The following is a 22,903-nucleotide window of genomic DNA, read 5'->3' on the forward strand; positions in this document are numbered from 1 at the left end:
ATGCTGCCCTGCTGAGAACACCCAGAAGTGCCTGGATGCTGAGGGGCAGAAGGCAGGGAAGCAGCTGGGGAAGGATGGAGCCAGCATTGCCAGCTTTGCTGGGCAGGATGGATGGATGGAGCCAGCATTGCCAGCTTTGCTGGGCAGGCAGGAGCCAGCATTGCCAGCTTTGCTGGGCAGGATGGAAGGATGGAGCCAGCATTGCCAGCTTTGCTGGGCAGGCAGGCAGGAGCCAGCATTGCCAGCTTTGCTGGGCAGGCAGGAGCCAGCATTGCCAGCTTTGCTGGGCAGGATGGATGGAGCCAGCATTGCCAGCTTTGCTGGACAGGATGGAGCCAGCATTGCCAGCTTTGCTGGGCAGGCAGGATGGAGCCAGCATTGCCAGCTTTGCTGGACAGGATGGAGCCAGCATTGCCAGCTTTGCTGGGCAGGCAGGAGCCAGCATTGCCAGCTTTGCTGGGCAGGATGGAGCCAGCATTGCCAGCTTTGCTGGGCAGGCAGGATGGAGCCAGCATTGCCAGCTTTGCTGGGCAGGCAGGAGCCAGCATTGCCAGCTTTGCTGGGCAGGATGGAAGGATGGAGCCAGCATTGCCAGCTTTGCTGGGCAGGCAGGATGGAGCCAGCATTGCCAGCTTTGCTGGGCAGGCAGGAGCCAGCATTGCCAGCTTTGCTGGGCAGGCAGGATGGAGCCAGCATTGCCAGCTTTGCTGGGCAGGATGAAGCCAGCATTGCCAGCTTTGCTGGGCAGGCAGGATGGAGCCAGCATTGCCAGCTTTGCTGGACAGGATGGAGCCAGCATTGCCAGCTTTGCTGGGCAGGCAGGCAGGCAGGAGCCAGCCTTGCCAGCTTTGCTGGGCAGGCAGGAGCCAGCCTTGCCAGCTTTGCTGGGCAGGATGGAGCCAGCATTGCCAGCTTTGCTGGGCAGGCAGGATGGAGCCAGCATTGCCAGCTTTGCTGGGCAGGATGGAGCCAGCATTGCCAGCTTTGCTGGGCAGGATGGAGCCAGCATTGCCAGCTTTGCTGGGCAGGCAGGATGGAGCCAGCATTGCCAGCTTTGCTGGGCAGGCAGGAGCCAGCATTGCCAGCTTTGCTGGGCAGGCAGGATGGAGCCAGCATTGCCAGCTTTGCTGGACAGGATGGAGCCAGCATTGCCAGCTTTGCTGGGCAGGCAGGCAGGCAGGAGCCAGCCTTGCCAGCTTTGCTGGGCAGGCAGGAGCCAGCCTTGCCAGCTTTGCTGGGCAGGATGGAGCCAGCATTGCCAGCTTTGCTGGGCAGGCAGGATGGAGCCAGCATTGCCAGCTTTGCTGGGCAGGATGGAGCCAGCATTGCCAGCTTTGCTGGGCAGGATGGAGCCAGCATTGCCAGCTTTGCTGGGCAGGCAGGATGGAGCCAGCATTGCCAGCTTTGCTGGGCAGGATGGATGGAGCCAGCATTCCCAGCTTTCTTGCAGTCCCCACAGTGAACTGTCCTTGCCAGGCTCTGTGTCAGCCCCTCTGCTCCCTGTACAGGGGATCCTTGCTTGCTGGGAATTCCTCATTTTATATGAGGACTGCCCTCCCCACACCAAGGGTCTCTGTCAGTCAAGTTGGCTCTCCTGGCTGTGGGGATTTCAGCATCTCTTCCTCTTTAGTCCTTTCTATACAAGGATGATGTCCCATGACCAGATTCTCCCCTGAAGTTATTTTAGAAAAGCCCTAAATTGTGATCAGTGGATGTGTTCCTGTACAAGTATCACGTGGACACATAAATATATATATATAGATAGTATGTTAATGGCATCTCAGCAGCTTAGAAAGCAATTAATTCACTTTTGAGCCAGTGTTTTTGCCTGTGTGGAGTGGGAGTTGTTGCTGACATGTGCTGGAGTCCTTCCCTTGCCCTTCAGCTGCTGGTGGTTTAAATAAAAACTACTTTCCTTAGGAGTGTGTCAGAGGAGCTCTGTTTTGGAAAGCTGTTTGCTTTCTTAAGTTCATGTGCACATATGTTTTTCTCTTTATGGTCTTAGGTTTCAGTGGTGTTTAAACCCCATTTTTCAAAACGGAGTTATTTAGAAGTGAGATTATTGTGTGAGTCTCTTCTGTGTTTGTGGGGAAAATGGAATGGAGTGGTGTGTTGTCCTCTGTTTACCATCCTTGCCCTGTTAACTTTCTAAAGATGCTTTTGGGGCTGAAAACTCAAAATAAGAGATGGAAATGCCTAGAGAACTGTCATGGTCTTTTGCAAACTTCATAAGACTATCCAGATGTGTAAGGGCTGGTGTAATTTTGAAAATGAGAAGCTGTCCATGCCTGCAGCTCCTAGAAACCCGATCCATCAGTTATTTGTGGGGCTTTGAGCATCTGGAGCCATTTCCTGATTTTGCAGGAGACTTTGCTGATTGTGCAGGAGAGCAGCTGAGGGCTGAGTGCCCGCTGCCGGTGTGCCCTGCAGGGTCCCTGGTGAGCAGCAGTGCAGCAGCAGCAGTGCAGCAGGGCAGTGTGAGCCCAGCTCTGCCTCAGGGCTGCCTGGGATGGTTCCAGGGGGAGCCACGAGCATGTTTTTCTCCCCAGACTGGCGTTCTGTTTGGTTTCTCACGTTCCCCTGCTTACTCATCCCTCCTCGCCATCGCTTCCCCCTCTCCCGACTGGCACACAGGAGCCTGTGCCCATCGCTGGGGGCTGGCCCTGGCAACCAGAGGGATCCCCAGAATAGCTGTTCTGGGGTGGCACAGCCTCTCTGGGGCTCGGGACGGGGCACAGCTGTGTCACTGTGCTGGGTGGGACGGACAGAGGGACCAGGGATGGACAGGGACATGCCATCGCAGCCTGAGAGTGCCACGTGTGTCACCGTGTTTGTGCCTGGCACCTGCCTGGGCTGCCATTCCTGCTGGATTCCAGGGCTCTCCTCTCTGGGAGCACCTGCTGCTGTTTGTTCGTGTGGTAGGCAGCACGGGAAATGGTTTGAGGTTCTTCTGGAGTGTGGCTGTTTTTCTGTTCCCTGTCTCTCCACCTCTGTGTTCGGGATGTCACTGCATTTCCATTTTGCACATTTACAGACATTTGTTCAGTGGTCATCTGTTGCATTGCACTAAATAGTTATTGAGGTATTTGCACCCATCAAAGCTTTTTAGCCAAGATTACCTTTCCATTGCTTTTGGAGGGTGTTCTGTAGCCTGGTGTGCTGTTCCATTCCTGATTTTCAGCTTCGTTTTCCTCCAGATCCTTTCCTCTTGCCATCTATATTTAAAACTATCCCAGGTAGCTCATATATATTTTTATAAAATCTTTCCCTAAATGTTTTTTTGCTCTTGATGCAAACTCACAGTGAGGAATTTTAGATAACTTGATTCCACTCCTACATTTTGTGCATGACTTTTATCACTCACAGTTGCACTGGAAGTGTAAATACTGTCTTATAAAATATGAAATAATCCCAAATGCTCTCATTGTGCTTGGGTTTCAGTTGGCTTTTAGGTGCTAGGAAGAATGATGAGTTTATGCTTGGTATTTGCACCATGCAAAAAACAGGCAGGAAAACTCTGCTGGACACAGGGCTGGAGCCATGGAGGAGCCACTGCAGGGCTCTGGCATTGTTTGCCACGCTCACCTCTTTATTTTTGTTTTAAATTTCCTTTCCCTGGAATTACTCATGCTTGATTGTTGCAATTGATTGCAATTGTGAGAGCTAATTTTAGTGCATCAATCTGACAGTGGAAGGCTGCCAAGTGTTTGTGTAATGGAGGAGAACAACTGTGCACAGGGTTTGGTGTGGGGTGTGCTCGTCTTCCTTTCTGCAGCCAAATACCAGCAGCCAATCCACGGGCTGATCAATAGGAATATTTTATATATTGGGAATATTTGTGAATAGCCAGTTTTCTCCACCAAGAAAATTCAGCCTGCTGTGGAAGCAGGAGAGCAGTTTACAGGGGACAGGCTGATTTTATTGCCAGGATAAAGTGACCATTGCCTTAGTTTTGAGATGAATAACCAACCTGAGTTCACTTTTTAACTCTGTGTGATGGAGCAAAGAGTGTTGTTGCAGCCCCAGGAGGCAAATCTGGTGGAGCTGAAGAGTAGCACATGGATATATGGATCTGGGCCCTTGGAAAATGTCAAAATTCCAGGGACTGGCAAGGAGGGGAGCTGGAGTTGCCACAGGGCGAAAACGGAAACTTTATTTCTGAGAGAAATATTATCTCAGGGGTAAATTTGGCTTTTGCATCCACATTTTCATTTATCCAGGATTCAGGATAGACTGAAGTTGAGCTGCTTTGTAGCTGGGCTTCCCTCCTTTTCCACCTGGATTTGGAGCAAGAAATGTGAAGGGATGGAGAGGATGTGGAGATGGCAGTGATTGGTGCTTTTTGGGACAGTTTTTACATGGACTGAAAATGGATGCTGGAAAGGAAAGCTCATCTAATGGATTATTTTTGGTGCTGAAAGGATGGGCTCTCTGCAAGATGAGATCCCAGAGCTCAGTGGAACTGGTGTTATCTCTCTCCCACGGGTTTTTGGTGTCTCCTCTCACTTGGGTTTTTTTTTTTTCCTGTCGTTCCAGTTGTGATTTATCTCACATGCTTGTTGCACAACAAGCTGCCATGATACCAACATTGGTCCTGGTTATCCCTCCAGAGTTATTCACAGATAGAAGTTCTGGCAAAGGCAGGGACAATGATGATGATGAGAGGTGGAGGATCCACCTGCTTGAAATATCAGTTCATGTTTTTTGGTGTTGCTTTGGGGCTTTTAAAGTTCAGCTTGGTGCCATATGGGTTTTACTTAAGGACATGGTTTGTCCCTGGAAAAATGTCTTGAGAAAGGATGGAACAGTTTAAATATGCTCAAGACGATTAATTAAAATGCCTTTCAACGCAAAGGGACGGAGAGGTTTTTGCCCAAATTAAAGCTCCAGCCTGGTGAAACATTTTGTCTCAGTTACAAAAGGAGCTCCAGTACATTGCTGTGCAGCAAGGGATGAGCCAAGTGCGTCTGTGAGGTGTGGGAGTGACATTTCAGAGCCCACTGACAGCCTCCTTGTCAAACTGAGCATCATCCCTCTCCTGCTGCTGGCTCGGAGCTCCTCACTCTGCAGGGCAGGGTTGCTCCTCTGGAAAGTAGCACTGGGAGGCACGGGCACCTTGGGCTGGGAGCAGGCTTCGTGAAATAAAAATACAATAAAAATAAAATAAAAGGTTCAGTGGGAACAGCCTGCCTGCAGAAATCAGGCCTCCCTTCCCTGCCAGACAGCAAAGGGGGCAAAGGGAAGAGCATGAAGTGGTGTTTGAGCAGTGGTGCCTTCTCCATCCCGCTCTTCCAGGTGCTGCAATAACTGCACGATACACTGTGGTGATGCTCCTGAGCCTGAGCAGGTGCAGTTTTCTCCTTCCTCACAGGAGGATTTGCAGGGTAGAGCATGGGGAGAGACCTGTGGGGTGCTGTGTGAGCTGTGCTGGCTCTGGGGAGGGAAATGGCACAGCAGAGGGGACACGGGGAGCTGCCAGACCCGTGTGCTGCGCTGCCAAGTGAGCAGCTCCAGCCTGCATGGCTGTGTTTACAGGGAGCTGACAGCGTGGTGGGATTGTGTAGGTTAGAGGAGCTCTCTGGGCCCAGCTCCCTCTCAGGAAGCACTCAGCAGCGTTCCTGTGTGTATGTGTGTGTGTATAAACAGAGATCTGGGGCTGCTGTGCTGCTCCCAGAGCAGGGCAAGGATGGCTCTCAGGGAGGACAAGAGAGGGGCAGGCACTGGTAGAACATTCCTGCTGATGTGTAATTGCAGGCCAGAGCCATGGACAGGACCAGGGGGAAAGGAGCAGTGGTGAGAGGGCAGCAGCACATCAGAGAGGCTGGCTGGAGGGCAGAGCTGAGGTGCGAGCAGAGGGCAGGTTTCCTTTTTGGATGTGTTTGATGTGCGGCTCCTGCAGAAGCAAATTCCACTCCTGTGGAAGCCAATTCAGGGCAGCAGACAGTGCTGCAAGGCTGTGCTGCTCCGTGGGCTGCTGCAGAACCCCCAGACCAGGTTTTCTGTCACCAAAGGTGAGGAGTGTCCCAGTCCCTGGTGTCTGCAGCCAGGTGTGAGCTCAGTGTGAAACAAAGCCACTCAGCACACATTCAAGGGCTGCTTTATAAACTTTTCTCTCTGGGAAAAGTTGCTGAGCTCTGCAGTGCTTGGGGAGAGGGCCCTGCAGGGATCAGAGGGCACTGCAGGCAGGACAAAGGCTGGGCTTGTTGGCTGCTGGCAAAGGCCACATGGACAGGGAGGAGGAGGAGGAGGAGGAGGAAGGCATGCCGGAGGGTGGGCCGGGGTGGGTGAGGGCTGCAGCAGCCCCGCCTCAGCCCAGCCAGGGGAGTTCAGGGTGGGGAGGGATGATTTCCAGAGCGAAGAGCTGGGATCGTTCCCAGGAATGCCGCAGGGTTTTGTTGCCCTGCAGGGTGAAGCTGTGAGAGCTCCTGGGAATGGCCCCTTGGAAGCCAGAGCAGGAACTGGCCCTGGAGGGGAGGGGAGGAGGAACTCCTGTGGGAGCTTCAGTGGGGCTGCCTGTGACCTCTCTCTGCTTCCCCCGGCCTGTTTGCCAAGGAAATGGAAAGGTTTCCAAACATCCTCGAGTGGCAGGGCGGTTTTATTTCTTCTAAATGACTTTTTAATGCCCCAGACCCGAGCTGCTGTGGGTTTGGGCAGCCTGCTTTCACTGGCACATCTGCACAGCCATTTGTGTTGGTCCCTCCTTGCCCCTCCACGTCCATCCCAGCTGGTGCTGCAGGATGAGCCCAAAGCCCTGGGAGTGCAGCTGTGTCTGCAGAGCCCTGGCGGCTCCCTGGGCCGTGCCAGCCTCTCAGCAGCATCCAGAGCTGGGCTGGTGCTCCCACAGTGTCCTGCTGGCCAGGCCAGGGCCTTTGGGCTGCTGGCAGTGAGCAAAGCAGGAGTTGAGAAAGGTGTTGGAGGTGTGATGTGAGCTAAGAGGCGTTGGGCAAGGCACAGGGAGCTGGCAGGAGGGTTTTGGGGAGGGAGAGCAGCCTTGGAGCTGGGTGCCAGTGCTGATGGAGGAGATGCATGGTGATGGAGGAGCTGCAGGGCTACTGTGGCTCAGCTCTGTGCATTCAGTGCTGGATGCAACACCTGGGTGTGTGCTGGGCCCTGGGAGGGCTCAGTTTGCTGAAAACAGCAGGGACAGCAGTCCAGGGGCACGTGGAGTTGGGGATTGATTGCTGATTTTGGTTTGTTTGGCCATCTCTCTTTGTCACACGTCACCTCTGCAGCCACCAGGATCCTTGGGAGGGTGCACAGCAGCTCCATGAGCTTTCCCCCCCAGATGTGCACCAAAACCATGAGAAGCATCTGGATATCCCCACTTTGCAGCCTGAGCTGATTTCTGCCCTGGCAAAGCCACGAAGAGATAAAGCAGTGCAGAGCTGAGAGCTAAATCTGTGCTGTACCAATGCTGGGAGCGCTGTAATAGGATTGCTGAGCTGGGGTTACACATTCTGCAGGGTGATACAGGCTGTGGAGCCACGCTTACATCAGGGACACAACTGGGCATTTGCAGCACTTGTTGGGATGCTGGGCTTCCCCGTGAGCAGAAAAAGGGAAGAACAGAAAAAGGGGAGAAAAGGCTTTTGTGGATAACACAAAACAGATCCCTGGGGAGGCTGGAGCTCCTGGGGCAGAAAACATCAGTGCTCTGACCTCAGGGTGGTTGGGTATCACAGGTTTTCCTTACAATAAATGAAAACACTTTGTAGATCTTGCAGCTGAACTTCTGTTAGTTTATATGGGAAAATTGAATGGTTTTAGCAACACTTTGATTTGTTTCTCTGCTCACCTTTCAAGAGATGCATTAAAACCTCTGCACACATATTATTGAAATGCAGCTTTAAGCTAAGCTCAGGAGCTGTCAGAGCTGGGTTTGTCTGCCCAGTCTGGCCTTGCTCTCTCTCCCTGAGAGGGCTGTGATGCAGTGTGAATTACAGCACAGCTCCTGCCTCTCCCAGAGCAGGCTGATCCTGAACCATCTGTCCATCCTTGTGCTCCTCCAGGGGGGAATGCCTCATGTCCCAGGGAGCTGCTTGGGGCAGGAATTGTGATGGGACAGGGGCTGGGAGGAGGGTTTTGTTTGGGCTGGGAGAAGGGGTTTTTGGGTTGGGAGAAGGATTTTGCTGGCTGCAGGAGGGTTTTTTTGGGCACCCACCAGTGTTGGGTGCACCAGTCCTGGCTCCATCCTGTGTGACTCCACCAAGCAGATGTCTGGGATAATGGCTGCATCCAGTTGGTGAGTTTTGGATGAAAATCCCTTTTTGTTTCTGGCTGTGCCTCTTCTTCCCTGTGAGATCCTGGAAAATTTAATTTTCCGTGAAAACCTGGAAAATTGTGCTGGCACAGGGGAGGTGTAGCTGTGACCCCAAATGCCTACTGGGGTGGATGGGGTCCCTGCAGGGGTTTGGATGGAGGAGCTCACGTTGGGTTTGGTGGATTTTGGAGGTGTTTTGCTGTGTGGGGTTGGGCTGCTGGCTCCTGGCAGCTCCCTCCCCTCTTTCCCAGCTGGATTGTCCACGAGCAAAAGGCCATTGCCATGGGATTATGGATGGATAAAACAGAGCAGGTGTTTCCTCCCGGGGTTCAGGTTACCAAGCCCATCAGGACATTCCAAGTTCTTGCATTTTAAATTCCCTGATCCCCAGGAACAAAGTGATTTCCCAGCTTTGGAGGCTGACATTGCTCACAGGGATTACAAGGTGTGTTGCTGGAGCCCTGGGCACGGATTTTCCTTGTGGAAATGGATGTTTGGAGAGGGTTTAAGCCCCAGCACAAGCCGCCGCTGCTGTGGAATGGAAATTGCCGTGCGGGTTTGGAGCAGGGCATGTTGGAGCCGGCTCATTCCTTTGGCAGATGTCTGATGCTGTTACATCATGCCCAGAGCTGCTCAGTGGTGCCTTGGCCAGGGATGCCCTGCTCTTCCCATCCCCTGGTGTGGGAGAACAAGCATTTTCCATAAGGAGCTGTCAGCAGGCCCTGGGCAGGGGAGAGCCAGGGGAGATCTCTGCTGGATGGGAGCTGTCAGTGCCCTCATGCTTCCAATCCTGAGCCGTCTGGGGGTTCAGTGACCTTTCACTGCTTGTGCAGGCATTCCGGGGATTTATTTCATACATACATTAATTTTGCTACCTGAGACCTCTGCCGGTGCGTCCAGGTTGTTCTGTGAGATCCGCACTAACCCTAATTCCGCTGAGAGCATTGAAGTGGGAGCCAAAGCTGCAGCTCAGGGGCAGGGGTACAGCTGGCTGTACCCAAGGGCTGTGCAAAGAGATGCTTGAGAGCAGGGAAATGCTGCCTGCAAGGAAGGGAAATGCTCCTGCACCCCTCAGTGTCCGTGGCTGACCGGCTGCAGGGCGAAGGGAAACTGCCTCAGTTGGCTTTTGTGCTTTTGTGGCTCTGGCAAATCCAGTGAGGAGCAATTGGGGTTTGAGTTATTGCCCCCCTGCACCAACAGGTCGAGGTGTGTCACTGATGACAGCCTGGCTGCTGGGGTGTGTTTGTTTCTGAGGTGTGTTTCAGGGGGTCACAGCTGAACATCTCTGCGCATGTGGGTGCTTCAAGCTGACCTTTTAATTTTCTTATTCCAGGAGCCCCGTGGGACAGCCAATGTTTCCCTCTCGTCCCGATTGCTGCTGTGCCAGCCTCATGTGAGTAATGCCGGGGTGGATTTGGGGAAGGTGTGTGTGTGTGTGCAGCTCCTGCTTTGCTCACCTGTCCTGGAGCAGAGCCCCCAGCCTGCAGAGCAGGAGGAGGGGTCCCTTGGGCATAAACAGGGTTTTTTGGGAATAACGACATCCAGGCTTCGTGGAGATGCAGAGGGAAATGTTTCTGTGGGAGCCCCTGCCAGCAGCTGCCTGTTTTATCCAAGCCAGCAAGTCCAGGAATGCTGACAGACCACGGCAGCACTAAACGGGGACAGTTGGTCGCTAATCTTTGCAAAGACACAGAACTGATTAAACAGGAGGATTCCTGGGGCAGCCTGGAAGGTGCAGTACGAGGGTGACCCAGAGGCTGCTCTCTGGCCCCTGCTCCTGCCCACGTTTCTGTGTGCTCACTGCAGATTGACCACGGTGTGCTCACTCCTGGGGGATTCCGTGTGTGCTGCCCCTGTTGTGGCCTTTCAGGCAAATCTGTGTGTGTGCACAGCTCTGAATTGCACTGAGAGGGAGCACACGGGGAGAGATTCTGTCCTTCAGTGCCTCACCATTGACCACAGTGCCCATAAATGAGTCTGAGTCCTCCTGCCCTGTTGTGTTTGGGGTTTTCTTGCCTCTGTGCTGCCTTCTACCCTTGCTCCAGACATCAGGGTATGGTGTGTTTCCAGCCACACGAATAGGAGCTGGTTTTTTTGTTCCAGTGTAAGTTTTATTTTTTTTATTTCCAGCCCAGTGGTTTTGTAGCGCAGAGACAAAAACAGAAGAGAAAAACAGGATTTAAAAAAATGTCAGCATCATAAAGGAAGAGGGATGACACCAGAGGACTGCTCTATCATCAGAGTGAGCATGCCCCTGTGTGAACGTGTGGCAGGGCAGCCAGTTTGCAGGAAATGGTAGTGAAACTGGTGGTATTTCCAGTCTCCCAGGGGAAAGCACACGTGCTGTGCAATGGATAATGAAATGTTATGGTTTTTATGTCTGATACGTTAATTCTGCCAGGGCAGTAATCCCGAGGTTCCAATCCACATTTAAGTTGGGAAGATATGCACAGGCTTTTATTGAGGACATAAACTACAGTGCATTTAAGGCAAAATAGCAGGAAGATGGGAGAGCTTTCCATTTCTCTTCCCTTTTCTCTGTTGTATCAAATACTGACTCGTGCCACAGGGGCTGCTGCCCTGAAGCCTGGTGCTTCTTCCATGGCTGACACAGAACTTAATCCCTTTTTTTTTTTTTTAATTTTGGCATTTGTGAATGAATTTGTGGTGCTTTGGGAGCCAGGCTGCTGGAAGAGGCAGGCAGGATGTGGCAGCCCTGCTGTGGTCATTTTTGGAGAGCCCTGTGGAGGAAGGAGCTGTCTTGGAGCCTGTCTGGCTCTCTTGTTTCCCAGCAGTGCCATCAGAGCGGTGCAGGAATTGATGGACACCCTTGGCTGAAGCTTTCCTTGCCCTCTGTGGGGCTGTGCTGCTTTGCTGTGGCTTTTGGAGCTTCTCCTGCAAGCTGATGTCCCAGGGGACAGCTGCTGTGAGGACCAGGGGGAGGGAGGAAGAGGAGGCTCCTCCTGGAGAGGCTCTGGATCCCTGATGGGGAAGGTGCAGGGGCCTCCTGGGCTTTCCTGTGCCTTTGTGCTTCCTGCAGGAAGCTCTGAGCTGGTGTTACTGCAGTGGGAGGGGAGGGATGCTCACACCCTGCGAGCCTCAGCTCAGGCAGTTCTGCAGAGCCCCGCAATGAGGAACAGGGTTATTCATGTCTGGGAGTTCCCTCCTGTGCCCAGCCTGGCTCTCTGGGGGAAGTGGGCCACCTTATCAAAGCCATTTCTGCCAGTGACCCAGCCCAGCATTCCTGGCATGCCTCAGCACACTTCTGCTTTTGGGCAATCAGTGCAGGCCCTGAAATGGAGCTGGTCTGTTCCTGTGCAGCAGTGAGCTCTTGTTCCCCCTGCCCATTTATTGCAGCTGCAGTGCAGGCCCTGAAATGGAGCTGGTCTGTTCCTGTGCAGCAGTGAGCTCTTGTTCCCCCTGCCCATTTATTGCAGCTGCAGTGCAGGCCCTGACACTGGGCTGGCCTGTTCCTGTGCAGCAGTGAGTTCTTGTGCCCCTGCCCATTTATTGCAGCTGCAGTGCAGCTCCTGAAATGGAGCTGGTCTGTTCCTGTGCAGCAGTGAGTTCTTGTGCCCCCTGCCCATTTATTGCAGCTTCAGTGCAGGCCCTGAAATGGAGCTGGTCTGTTCCTGTGCAGCAGTGAGTTCTTGTGCCCCTGCCCATTTATTGCAGCTGCAGTGCAGCTCCTGAAATGGAGCTGGTCTGTTCCTGTGCAGCAGTGAGTTCTTGTGCCCCCTGCCCATTTATTGCAGCTTCAGTGCAGGCCCTGAAATGGAGCTGGTCTGTTCCTGTGCAGCAGTGAGTTCTTGTGCCCCTGCCCATTTATTGCAGCTGCGGTGCCTCTCCAGCACTGCCCTGTGCATTAATCACGTCTGTGTGCATGTGGGGGACAGAGTGAAGGGAAAACAGCTTTGGTCACAGACTTGCACAGGGCAGCATGTGCCCTGATGGCTCTTAGAGCTGGAGCCGTGACAGCAGGCAGCGTTGCAGCCCCCCTCCCAAATGTTGTGTTTAATCCCAAAGCTGGCTTTAGCACTCAAGTCACAGACAAATACTGAAAAGCCTCATAAGAAGTAGGAGGAACAGGCAGGACTTTAAAAAAAAATAAAGTACAAATGAGGAAAAGCAATCAGCAGTTGTGGAACTGTTGTGGTTTTCAGAATGCAAGGCTTTTGCCAGTAGCAGGGAGCAGGTCTGTGCCCTTGAGCTTGCTTAAGAAGTTAATCTGTGCATGAACTCTGAGTCTTGGGCATCACTGGGAGCAGTGGTGGCTCTCTGAGCCTTCAGCCTCACTTTTGCACAAGTAAGAGGGCAGGATCACAGCACAGCAGTGGCACTGGGAGCTGGGGGCTCAGGCGACACCCTAAAGCAGCCCTTCCTCAGGTGAATGTGTAGCTGTGTCTGTCAGGGTTGCTCCAAAAAGTAGCTTGGAACAAGGTTTAAGAGCTCTTTATTTTGTTTTAAATGTGCTGGTACTAAAAGACAGCCCAAGACCGCAGTTCAGAGAAGATGTCCCTCCAGTTGCTCCTTCTTTCCTGTGGCCCTTGTTCTGCCTCTGCTCTCCTTGCCCTGCTGGCCATGGAGAAGAGTTTAAGTCATGGTTTAAAGGTGTTCCCTGGTGGAGATCTCTGCCTCATAGGTGGCCCTGGGCATTTGGGAATTGTTTGGGGAGCTCCCCTGAGCTTGGGGTCACTGTGTCAGTCAGGGAAAGGGACGTGTGGGGTCCTGCCAAAGCAGGATCAGCTCTGGGACCAAGCCAGGCTCCTCTCAAGGCAGGGCTTGAAAACCTCTCCTGAGATGCTGATCCCACCTCCCTTTTAGCCAGGAGTGCCTTTGGGGTGGAGATCTTGGTGTATCCCAGCTGCTGTGCCAGTGGTTCCCTGTGTCCCACTGGAACACGGTGCCTCACAGAGGGCACAGATGGGCACAAACTGTGCTTTGAAATGAGAGATTTGTTCCTCCTGAGCAGCACGGCGCTGGCAGACAGACACAGGGAAATGGAATTGCTTATATGGGATGTTGTGGCATGGCTTTGAACAAGGGAAGGATGAACAGGGAGGGTTGAAAATCAGCGTTTACTTTCACGGGAAGTTGTGTTGCTCTTTCAATCAAATGAGTTGATGGGAGTTTTAGGAGGGAAAAAGGCCCCTGAAGGCAGCTCAGAACAGGTGAGCAGGCAGGGGGAGCAGGGCTGGCAGTGAGGCACAGACAGACGTGTGGCCGGTCCAGCTGTGCCAGCTGTGGTGCTGCAGCCCTGAGTCAGCTGTGACAGGCAGTGCTGTGGCCCTGTGGGCAGGACTGAGGTGCAGATCCCTGCTGCCCCTGGGGGCTTTGGTCAGGCTGTGAGAGGCTCAGGGCCCCTGGGAGAGCTGTTAACAGTATGTGCTCCCTGTGCCCTGCTTGGGCCAGGGAGGCTGAAACCAGGTCAGGCCTGCTTTTCATTGAGGTGACATTGAGGGGAGATCTGGTGGGTTGGTTTTTTTTCCTTTTTAAACCATCTGGCTGTAATAGAAGAAATAAATTGGAGCTTGTTTTTTAAAAATGAGAACATGTGCAGTGGAGCAGCATCTTTTATTTTTGTGCAGGAACTCCTGGGACACCTCCAGGATGGGCTCTCCAAACCTCCCTGGGCAATTCCAATCCCTGACCACGCTTTCCATGGGGAAATTGCTGCTGGTGTCCAGCCTGGCCCGGCCTGAGGCTGTTCCCTCTCCTCCTGTGCTCCCTGGCTGTCCCCTCACAGCCCTGAGCCCTTTCTGCTGGGCAGGGGCAGGGGAGGGATGAAGGGCAGGAGCTGCCACGGGAAGATCTCTGCCCTCCCCTTCTGTGGCACCTGGAACTGGGATAACAGGGCACAGAGTTCCTCTCACAGCTTTTCCCTTCCTTTCTCTCTGTCTGTGCCCAGGTTTGGATCCCATATTGAGCTGTTCTGTTCCAAGGTGTGTGTGCAGCTTTGGCCAGCCTGGATAGGAGATTTCATCCTGTACTGTGTTGTTTTGCTCTTCTGCACATAAGTACAACTCAGGGGCCTTTGCTGTCCATCACACAATGCTGGTTTTACTCAGCTGTGAGTGGCTTTGGGCGCCTCTGAGGGTGTCAATATCCTGTGTGTTTAATGCTTCAGCGCAGCCAGTCCAGAAGCTTGTGATACCTATTTTTAGTGCTGAAAAGTTTTGACAGCTCCAGTGAAGCTCCATTATCCATCCCTTGACAGCCTCGTCAGCAGCGTGCAGCTTGTCACTCTTGCTCAGAGCTGCTTTTCCCAATGAAATTCAAACTATTGGCAGGGATGTGGTGCAAGTGTGTCAGAACTCAGCGTGGAAATGACAGCAGCTACTGCCTAGTTTAAAAAAATCTATGAGAGGAGGTGTTTGCATTAGAGGTCTTGAGTAAAATGTTTCTCCTTGAGCATTCCCATGGAAAAAGGAAGCAGGCCCTGTTCTGTTCAGCTCTGCCCAGCCTTTGGATAATGCTCCCAGGGATGCACGGTGTGGGATTGTTGGGGTGTCTGTGCAGGGCTGGATGGTCCTCGGGGGTCCCTTGGGTGTCTGCAGAGCCAAACCCTTCAATTTGCCAGGCAGACCCTGAAATTTCCCCTTGTGCTGGGCCCAGAGGCGGCTCCTGCCCCTTGTCACTGGGTTTGGTGGGCAGAGGTGCTGGCTCGCTGCCACCGTCCCCTCCCTGGAGCTCTCCAGGGGCCTTTGCAGCGCCCTTGCAGCCCAACAGCAGGGATCAGCTTTCCCAGGAGCTGATACATCTGCTGACCTCTCCAAAGGGAAAAACCCTCCTGTAATTCATTACCTGGCTTCTGTAGGGGCTGAAAGGGAACCGTTTGTGAGTGAACAATACATGCCTTTCACAACTGCCTTCCTAATCCCAAATAGAAACATGAGGCTGAGAAAACCTTTCTGATAGCAGGGAGTGTGGATACATTCAACCCAGGATAATTTTCCATGGCATTAATGTTCTGTAATTGCCAGGGGGTGCTTTGCAGGGTTTTATTGGACAAAGTGAAGGCAGGCAGTGTTAGACATCAATTTGAGGGGGTAGGAACAATTCTGATGGTGGTGTGATGGTTTTCCTTCAGTGCCCTCTTGCGAGGCGCTGCTTTACAGAGTTTGAAAGTGGAGGTTTCAAAAAAGCAATGCAAGCTAAGTCAGCTTTGTTCTTCAGTTTATGACCGAACGCAAGCTGGCTCGAGCCAAGCTGTGCCAACCCTTTGCTCCTGCCAGGCCACACCAGGAGTGGGATTCCAGGGTGAAAGCAGTGCGTGGCTTGGCCACACCATCCACAGGGCACCTTGGAGGCCAGGTTATGTGTGTAGGGTCGCAGTTTTTTCAGGATTTCCTGGATTCCCAGTGTCCCAGTGATGTGTGCCCAGCACGGTCTGTGCTTGCGGGATGTCTGGAGAGGCACCAGCACTGGCCTGGACACCACCAGCTCCTCGGTGTTCCCTGAGGCTTTCCTGAGGGGTGATCAGTGGCTGCCAGACCCCAGGTCGTGTCCTGAAGGACGTTTGATTGGAGGGGGTGGTGATCACCTCAGGAACGCCACCGTGGCTTGCGGAGGGACCCGAGTGGCCCCACCTGTCTGGGTGCTGAGACAGAACCTGCTCCAGGCCACCTGCGTGTGCAGGTGGAAAACAAGACAGATGCAATCATGAATTTTTGAAGCAGCGTGGCTTTGTAAAGTAAGCCTTAGTTAAGGAGATACGGTCTGCAGAGCCCTGTGTGAGCCCAGCAGAGGCTCCTGCTGTCTCACCTTGCTCTGTGCTCAGGCTGAGTCACTGGCTGAAGTGACTCCTTTCTGCTGCCCCAAGTGCTAATCCATTGTTAAAATGATATTAACTCATGCCTGCTAATTAGCAGGTGTGCCAGGGTGTGAGAGGCCCAGGATGTTAATTAGGGCTGATAAAAACACCTTTAGCAGGGTACAGACCTGGATTGTGCCTGCCTTCCTTCCACCACAGAGAAGGGCTGTGCTGTGGGACCTTTCTGGGTCTGGTGGGATCAAAAAGGTCCTTTCTCCTCTGGGCTGTGTGGTGGGATGGATATTTGGGGACCCAGAACCTCCCTGGAAGGTTCACAGAGTCACAGAATGTCTTGAGTTGGAAGGGCCCACAAGGATCATCCAGTCCCGCTCCTGTGCCTGCACATCCACCCCAACAATCCATCCCTGGAGTGGTGTCCAAAGGCTCCTGGAGCTCTGTGGGGCTGTGCCCATTCCCTGGGGAGCCTGGGCAGTGGAAGAACCTTTTCCTGATCCCCCCCTGACACAGCTCCAGCTGCTCCCTGGGTCCTGTCCCTGTCACAGGGAGCAGAGATCAGAGCTGCATCCCCCATTGAGGTGTGACCTAAACCTTCTCCATTCTGGTGGGATTCATCCTGCCAGAAGGATGGAAGGAGAAGAGACTCAGCTGAGGAGGGGAGAGTCATTTTGTGCCCTACAGAGCTCATGGCTGCTCCTGAATCTGCTGGAGATGCCATCCCTGCATCCACCCCATCCCCTCGGAGCTGGCCAGGCTGGCTGTGCCGTTCCAGGCAGAACATCCCAGGCTGGCTCCCAGCAGGTTTGGCAGTTCCTGGCTGTCCCCAGGGACAGGGAACAGGGACAGGAGGAGAGGGAACGGCCTCGGGCTGGACACCAGGAGGAATTTCCCCATGGAAAGGATGGTGAGGCACTGGCAGGGGCTGCCCGAGGAGGTTTGGAGTGCCCGTCCCTGGAGGTGTCCCAGGAATCCCTGGATGTGGCACTCAGCACTCTGGGCTGGTGACAAGGTGGGCATCAGGCACAGGCTGGACTCGGTGGTCTCAGAGGTCTTTTCCAAGGAGATGATTCTGTGGTTTAAAACCCAGCAGTGGTTACAGCAATGTCTGAAGGTTTCAGCAAGCTGCTCTGCAGCAGCTCATGCTTTCCTGGCAGTTGTGGCATGCCCAGGGATTGCTGTGGGTAGCAGGACGAGCTGTCCATGCTGCGGCAGGGTGCAGGTGGCGCTGGCAGGGCAGAAGGGTGCTGCTGCCTTTGCCCTCCCAATGTGAATTCAGTGCGGAGTTGGCTGCTGATGTGTCACAGCAGGCACCTGTCCCTCCTGTGCAGGGTGGCAGCGTGGCTGCAGCATCTGTGGGAGCTGGGGTGTCACACCTGAGTGTGGGTGCACACCAAGGCCGCTCCAATGGGAGTGATCCCATTGCAGTGGGAGTGATCCTGCTGTGATGGGAATGATCCTATTGCGACAGGAGCGATCCTGCTCCGATGGGAGTGATCCTATTGCGATGGGAGTGATCCCATTGCAGTGGGAGTGATCCTGCTCTGATGGGAATGATCCTATTGCGACAGGAGCGATCCTGCTCCAGTGGGAGTGATTCTATTGCAATGGGAACGATCCTGCTCCGATGGGAGTGATCCCACTCCAATGGGAGTGATCCTATTGCGATGGAGTGATCCCATTGCAGTGGGAGTGATCCTGCTCTGATGGGAGTGATCCTATTGCAACAGGAGCTCTGATGGGACTGGTCCTGCTCTGACAGGAGTGATCCCAATCCAGTGGCAGTGATCCCACTCTGATGGTAGCAATCCCATTCTGATGGGAGTGATCCTGTTCCAACAGGAATGATCCCACTCCAATGGGAGTGATCCGTTCCCACTGGAGTGATCTTGCTTTGATGATAGTGGTCCTATTGCGATGGCAGTGATCCTGTTCCAATGGCAGTGATCCTGTTCTGACAGGAGTGATCCTGTTCTGACAGGAGCGATCCTGTTCCAATGGGAGTGATCCTGTTCTGACAGGAGCGATCCCACTCCAATGGGAGAGATCCTGTTCCAATGGCAGTGATCCTGTTTCGATGGGAAAGATCCTATTGCAACAGCAGCGATCCTGTTTCGATAGGAGTGATCCTACAGCAATGGCAGCGATCCTATTGCGACGGGAGTGATCCTGTTCCAATGGGAATGATCCCCTCTAATGGCAGTGATCCCGTTCCGACGGTAGTGATCCCATTCCAGTGGGAGTGATCCTGTTCCACTGTCAGCGGTCCCTGTGCAGTGTGGGAGCTGTGCCCTGTTCCAGCGGCCCCGCAGGCAGGCACAGCAGGGCAGGCACCACAGCCCCCGTGGCCCTCTGAGTCACCATGGGTGGCTCACCAAACCTGCTCTTCTGCTCGGGGTTCCCAGCCTGAAAGCTGCTCTCCGATTGTTTGTCTGCCATGGGAGCTGCTGGTTTGTTCATTCAGGGTTTAAATTCACCATAATGCTGAGGATTGCTCCCTGGGCCAAACAGTGTCTGACCCCATCCCATCCCACCCTCCTGCAGCCCTGTGCTGCTCTGGGCTGTGCCTGTGGTCACGGGGCGCCTCGTGCTGGACGTGGGTGGCTCTGTGGGAAGCAGCTGAGGTGAGGAGTCAAGGCGCTGTTTGAAGTGGGCTCGGACTCACTGCTCACTCCTGTTCCTGGCCACGGGGGCTGTGAGCATGGCTGTGCCTTGTCAAATGGTGTTTCTGATATCTTGTCCCTGTCCCAAAATAGAATCATTCATCCCTTGCTCAGCACCCGGGCTGTGGAACCCCACAGCCCCACTCCAGCTGTTAAACCCTTTTGGTGCCACAGCTGTCTCTCCAGCCCTGGGTCAGAACCAGGCTCCTGCTCGTACCTTTTGCCTTTTAATTTTATTATTTTCCTCGTGGTTCTGTCCTTTTCCCAGCTCGTGGTCACTGCTGGGTTGCAGAGGGTGGGACTGTAAGGATATTGCTCAATAGTCGGTATGTCTGAAGCATCGTGTACAGTTGTAGATGTTAATTTGTTAACTAATTTGATTTCTGCTTGTAAAGAACATTGACTGTGCTGTCTGCTTCTTTTTCAGAGCAGTTTCATACCTGTTTTTCCTGTCCCACATAGGTGGTGCAGAGGCAAGTTGGGGGATAAACACAGATGGGTTTTGTGTCGGTATTTCTTATTTATAGCAACCATTAGCCAGCCCTGGGCTGGAGGATGCTGCTGCTGCTGCTCAAATCTTAATCCACAGACGGTTGTGTGGAAGTAGGGAATTAAGTAAAACCAGATCGATGTAATTCCTAATTCCCCATCCTGGAAACCCTTCTGCACCTGTGAGAGCAGCTGCGGGTGTGTTTTTAAGGAGTCCCTTCCCAAAGCCCCATCCCGTAGGGACCCGGGAAGCCCTCGGGGTGCTGGGGGAGTGCAGGGCAGAGGCAGAAGGCACAGGCTGGGTCAGAATGGTTTATTTTCTGTCTCCTGCCTGCGAACACAGCAGAGTCCCGAGGGTTGTGGAGCCGGTACACCCGGAATCTCTCGGGCTCCTGGGGATCGAGCTCTGGGCTCCTCTCACAGCCGGTGAGTTCAGTCACCCGGAGGGATGTCCTTAGGAATTCAGATTTCAGGAGCCAGCGGGGCTGAGTGGCAGCTCGTCTGCAGCCTGTGACGGCAGGAATTCATCAGGAGAGGGAGGGACGGGAGGGAGGGAGGGATGGCAAAACCCCAAACCTTCAAACACACCCCATTGACCCATCTCATCTCGGCGTGAAACTTGGCCAGTTCCACCCACTCCGGAGCGGCAGGGGAATGCGATGCAGGCGCTTCCTCCTCCTCCTCCTCCTGTGTGCTAGCGGCGGCCGGGGCTCGGCGAGCAGCAGAGGCGAAGATGTTCGTGCTGCTGATGATGAGCGGTGAGAGCCGGGCATGGAACGGGACCGGGATGCCGGGCTGGCTGTCTGGTGTAGGGAATGGGACCGGGATGCGGCACCGGGATGCGGGGCTGGCTGTCTGGTGTAGGGAATGGCACCGGGATGTGGCACCGGGGTGCGGGGCTGGCTGTCTGGTGTAGGGAATGGCACCGGGATGCGGGGCTGGCTGTCTGGTGTAGGGAATGGGACCGGGATGCGGCACCGGGATGCCGGGCTGGCTGTCTGGTGTAGGGAATGGCACCGGGATGTGGCACCGGGATGCCGGCAGGCTGTCTGGTGTGGGGAATGGGACCGGGATGCGGCACCGGGATGCCGGCAGGCTGTCTGGTGTGGGGAATGGGACCGGGATGCGGCACCACCGGGCTGTCCGGCTGCTGCTGTGTGTCCGGGAGGGCTCTCCCCTCCCGATCCCCTCTGTTGTGTGCTGCTTTATGTGAGTTGTGTTCAGTTTGCTTCTCCAGGGTTTGTGCTGATTGAATGGGGCCCGGGGAGTTCATAGCTGAATTCCCTAAGAGAGAAAATGTGGGATCGTGTTACCGACGGGAGATGTTCCCTTCTCCAGCTGTCTGGCTTTATTTTCCGTAATTACAGGTTGCCACGCTCTTTAATTGTTGAGAATGAGCCCCGTGAAAGGTTTCAACTTGACTGCAGCCCTGCTGGGTGTCTGTGCAGGGCAGTGCTCTCCCTTTTGGGGGGCTCCCGCTTCCCAAAGGTTTGGGAACTCTGCCCGCCTGGGACTGGGGGGACAGGGGGAGCCTCGTCCCTGCCCAGCTGCTCATTTTCCTGCCGGTTCCTTCAGCGACGGCTTATCAAGTTATTTGATGGCTTATCAAGTTATTTAATATCCCGGGCGCTATCTCAGGATCTAAATTGCCTAATTCTTGGGTCGGTGACAGGAAATGTGAGCACAGAGCCCTGGCTCTGCAATTACTGTGACTAAGCATGGGGATGAGCACCCAGCAGCAGCAGCAGTGCTGTCTCCTGCCCTGCTGCTGTGCTGTCCCCAGGGCTGCGGGGACACTCTGTGACCATGTCAGGGATGGCTCCTGCTGTCCCCAGGGCCACGGGCAGGGACCTGCCCTGACTCAGAGCCGTGCGAGCCATCAGCTGTGAGCGATCCTCCGGGGCACAGGCAGAGGATCCTGCGTGCCTTTTCCTGGCGTGTAAGTCACTCTGGAAACGTGCTCTCGGAGTTTTGTTTCGCGTAGCAGAGCTGGCTGCTGGTTCTTGGATGGTGTTTGAATATTGCAGGAGGGATTTACATTCCCACACGTGACGGGCACTGTGGAACGGAGCGAGCAGGTTTGGTGGGTGTCACTGCCATGCCTGTTTTCCCCCGTCCTTGCAGAGTTTGACGTGATGTGTGCATTATGGAAAAGGGGTGGAAAAGTGCTGTGCTCAGCAGGGCGGGCTGGGCTGAGGGATCAGGTGCCCAAATGTGGCAGGCCTGCTCGTGCTTCCTGGGGAACCTGCTCTTTAAAGGATGCCTGGCTGGTTCCTCACTGGTTTTGAGGAAGAAATACTTTATTTTTCCAAAATGCCTGACAGAAAAAAAAAAAAATCTGCCAAACCACAAATTTGCATCATTTCGGTGTTTGCTTGAGTTTAATGCTTTTGCTCTGGGAGATGAGTGGTTGGACTCCTGCTGGAGTTGGTGTTCAGCAGAAGCCTTGATTTGGCTGTGAGTCTATCAGGCAGCAGGGTTTGGAGCAGGCTCGTTTGTCTCCAGTGAAGTTACACACTGTGGCTGGGCTCGTAGGTAATGGCTGTTTGGAAATAGCCCCAGGGAAACACGGCTGATCCCCGCAGGGTCAGTGACTGGGCTGCTCCAGGGAATGCCTGGGAATGCTCTGCCCAAAGCTGGGGCAGCAGGATGAGCTGGCAGCAGTGGGAGCTCCCAGCAGGATGGCTTGGCTCTGAACTGTGAGCTCACTGTGTGCGTCAGGCAGGGACACCTCAGCGCTTCCCTCTGGCTCTGGTGGGCTCCCCAGTGCTGTCTGCTCCCAGCTCTGAGGGTTATCAGCTCAGAAAATTAAAGGGGCTCTGATGGGGGGCAAAAAAGGCCACTGGAATAAAGTACCAGCTATAAATAATTAATTATAAAGAAAAATGCAGTGCAAAAGTAACAGTGGCATCGAGTCTTTGCAGGAATTCATCAAGGAGGAGGGTGAGTCTGTACTGATGTGTCTTCCTGGGTATTATTTCGTTAAACTGGCGGCTGTGCAGAGCATTCCAGGGAGTTTTATGGCCCAGTAATCCATTGCTGGATGAGGGGAATACATTATTTATAGATCAGAGTGTTTTAACATCCTCGCATGGGTTGTTTAAGGAGGTCAGGATGCGGAGCAGTGGGAATGGGATTAGCCCAGCTGTGCCACAGGCAGGGGGCGAAAGGGGAAGTCACCACGTAGATGTTGGTGTTTTTATTGTGCCTCACGAGGCACGGGTCACAAAAGAGGGGTTTCCAGAGGCAGGATGGAGTTTTTATTGCTTGTGACATGTCAGATTGTAAGTGAGCTGGAAGCAGACAGGAGCATCCCTCTGCCTGGTTCAGAGCCCACTCTGGCTGCTTGTGTGTGTGTGTGTTCCCAGTGGGATGCAGGCACAGGGGGATGGATGGATGGATGGATGGATGTTTGTGAGGGCTCCAGCCCCTCCTGCCTTGGTGCTGCTCCATGTGTGAAGGCTTTCTGCTCTCTGCGTGCCGTGTCCCAGCGGCACAGCCCCGTGAGCCCGCGCTGCCACGCAGGTGCTGCCTTCGCTGCACAGTGCTTTTAGTGTAATTGCTTCTTCGGGCTGCCAGGCAGGCTTGCCACGGGAGCTGGGATGTGCTGTTCCCAGGCAGCTCAGAAAGCCCTCCCAGAGCCAAGCAGAGCAGTGGTGTGGGCAGGGGAAGGGGCGCCCATCGGGCAGGACTGCAGGCTGAGCCCAGGCAGGGCTCTGCTCC

At 54.1% G+C, this 22,903-nt stretch overlaps 1 protein-coding gene across 3 annotated transcripts in view; it reads left to right on the forward strand.

The window, feature by feature from the left end:
* TIAM1 (TIAM Rac1 associated GEF 1) overlaps nt 1-22,903 on the forward strand; it is a 142,474-nt gene that overhangs the window by 24,933 nt on the left and 94,638 nt on the right. For 2 of the 3 annotated variants that reach the window (XM_063150258.1, XM_063150255.1), the window contains exon 2: nt 9,594-9,653. The gene's annotated coding sequence lies outside the window, so the exon portion shown is untranslated. Of the gene's footprint in view, nt 1-9,593; nt 9,654-19,757; nt 19,939-22,903 lie in introns of those variants that run through there. The other variant, XM_063150256.1, reaches the window with a different exon arrangement.

The sequence above is a fragment of the Melospiza melodia genome, chromosome 2 (assembly GCF_035770615.1).
Source record: "Melospiza melodia melodia isolate bMelMel2 chromosome 2, bMelMel2.pri, whole genome shotgun sequence".
NCBI classification, from domain to species: Eukaryota; Metazoa; Chordata; class Aves; order Passeriformes; family Passerellidae; genus Melospiza; species Melospiza melodia.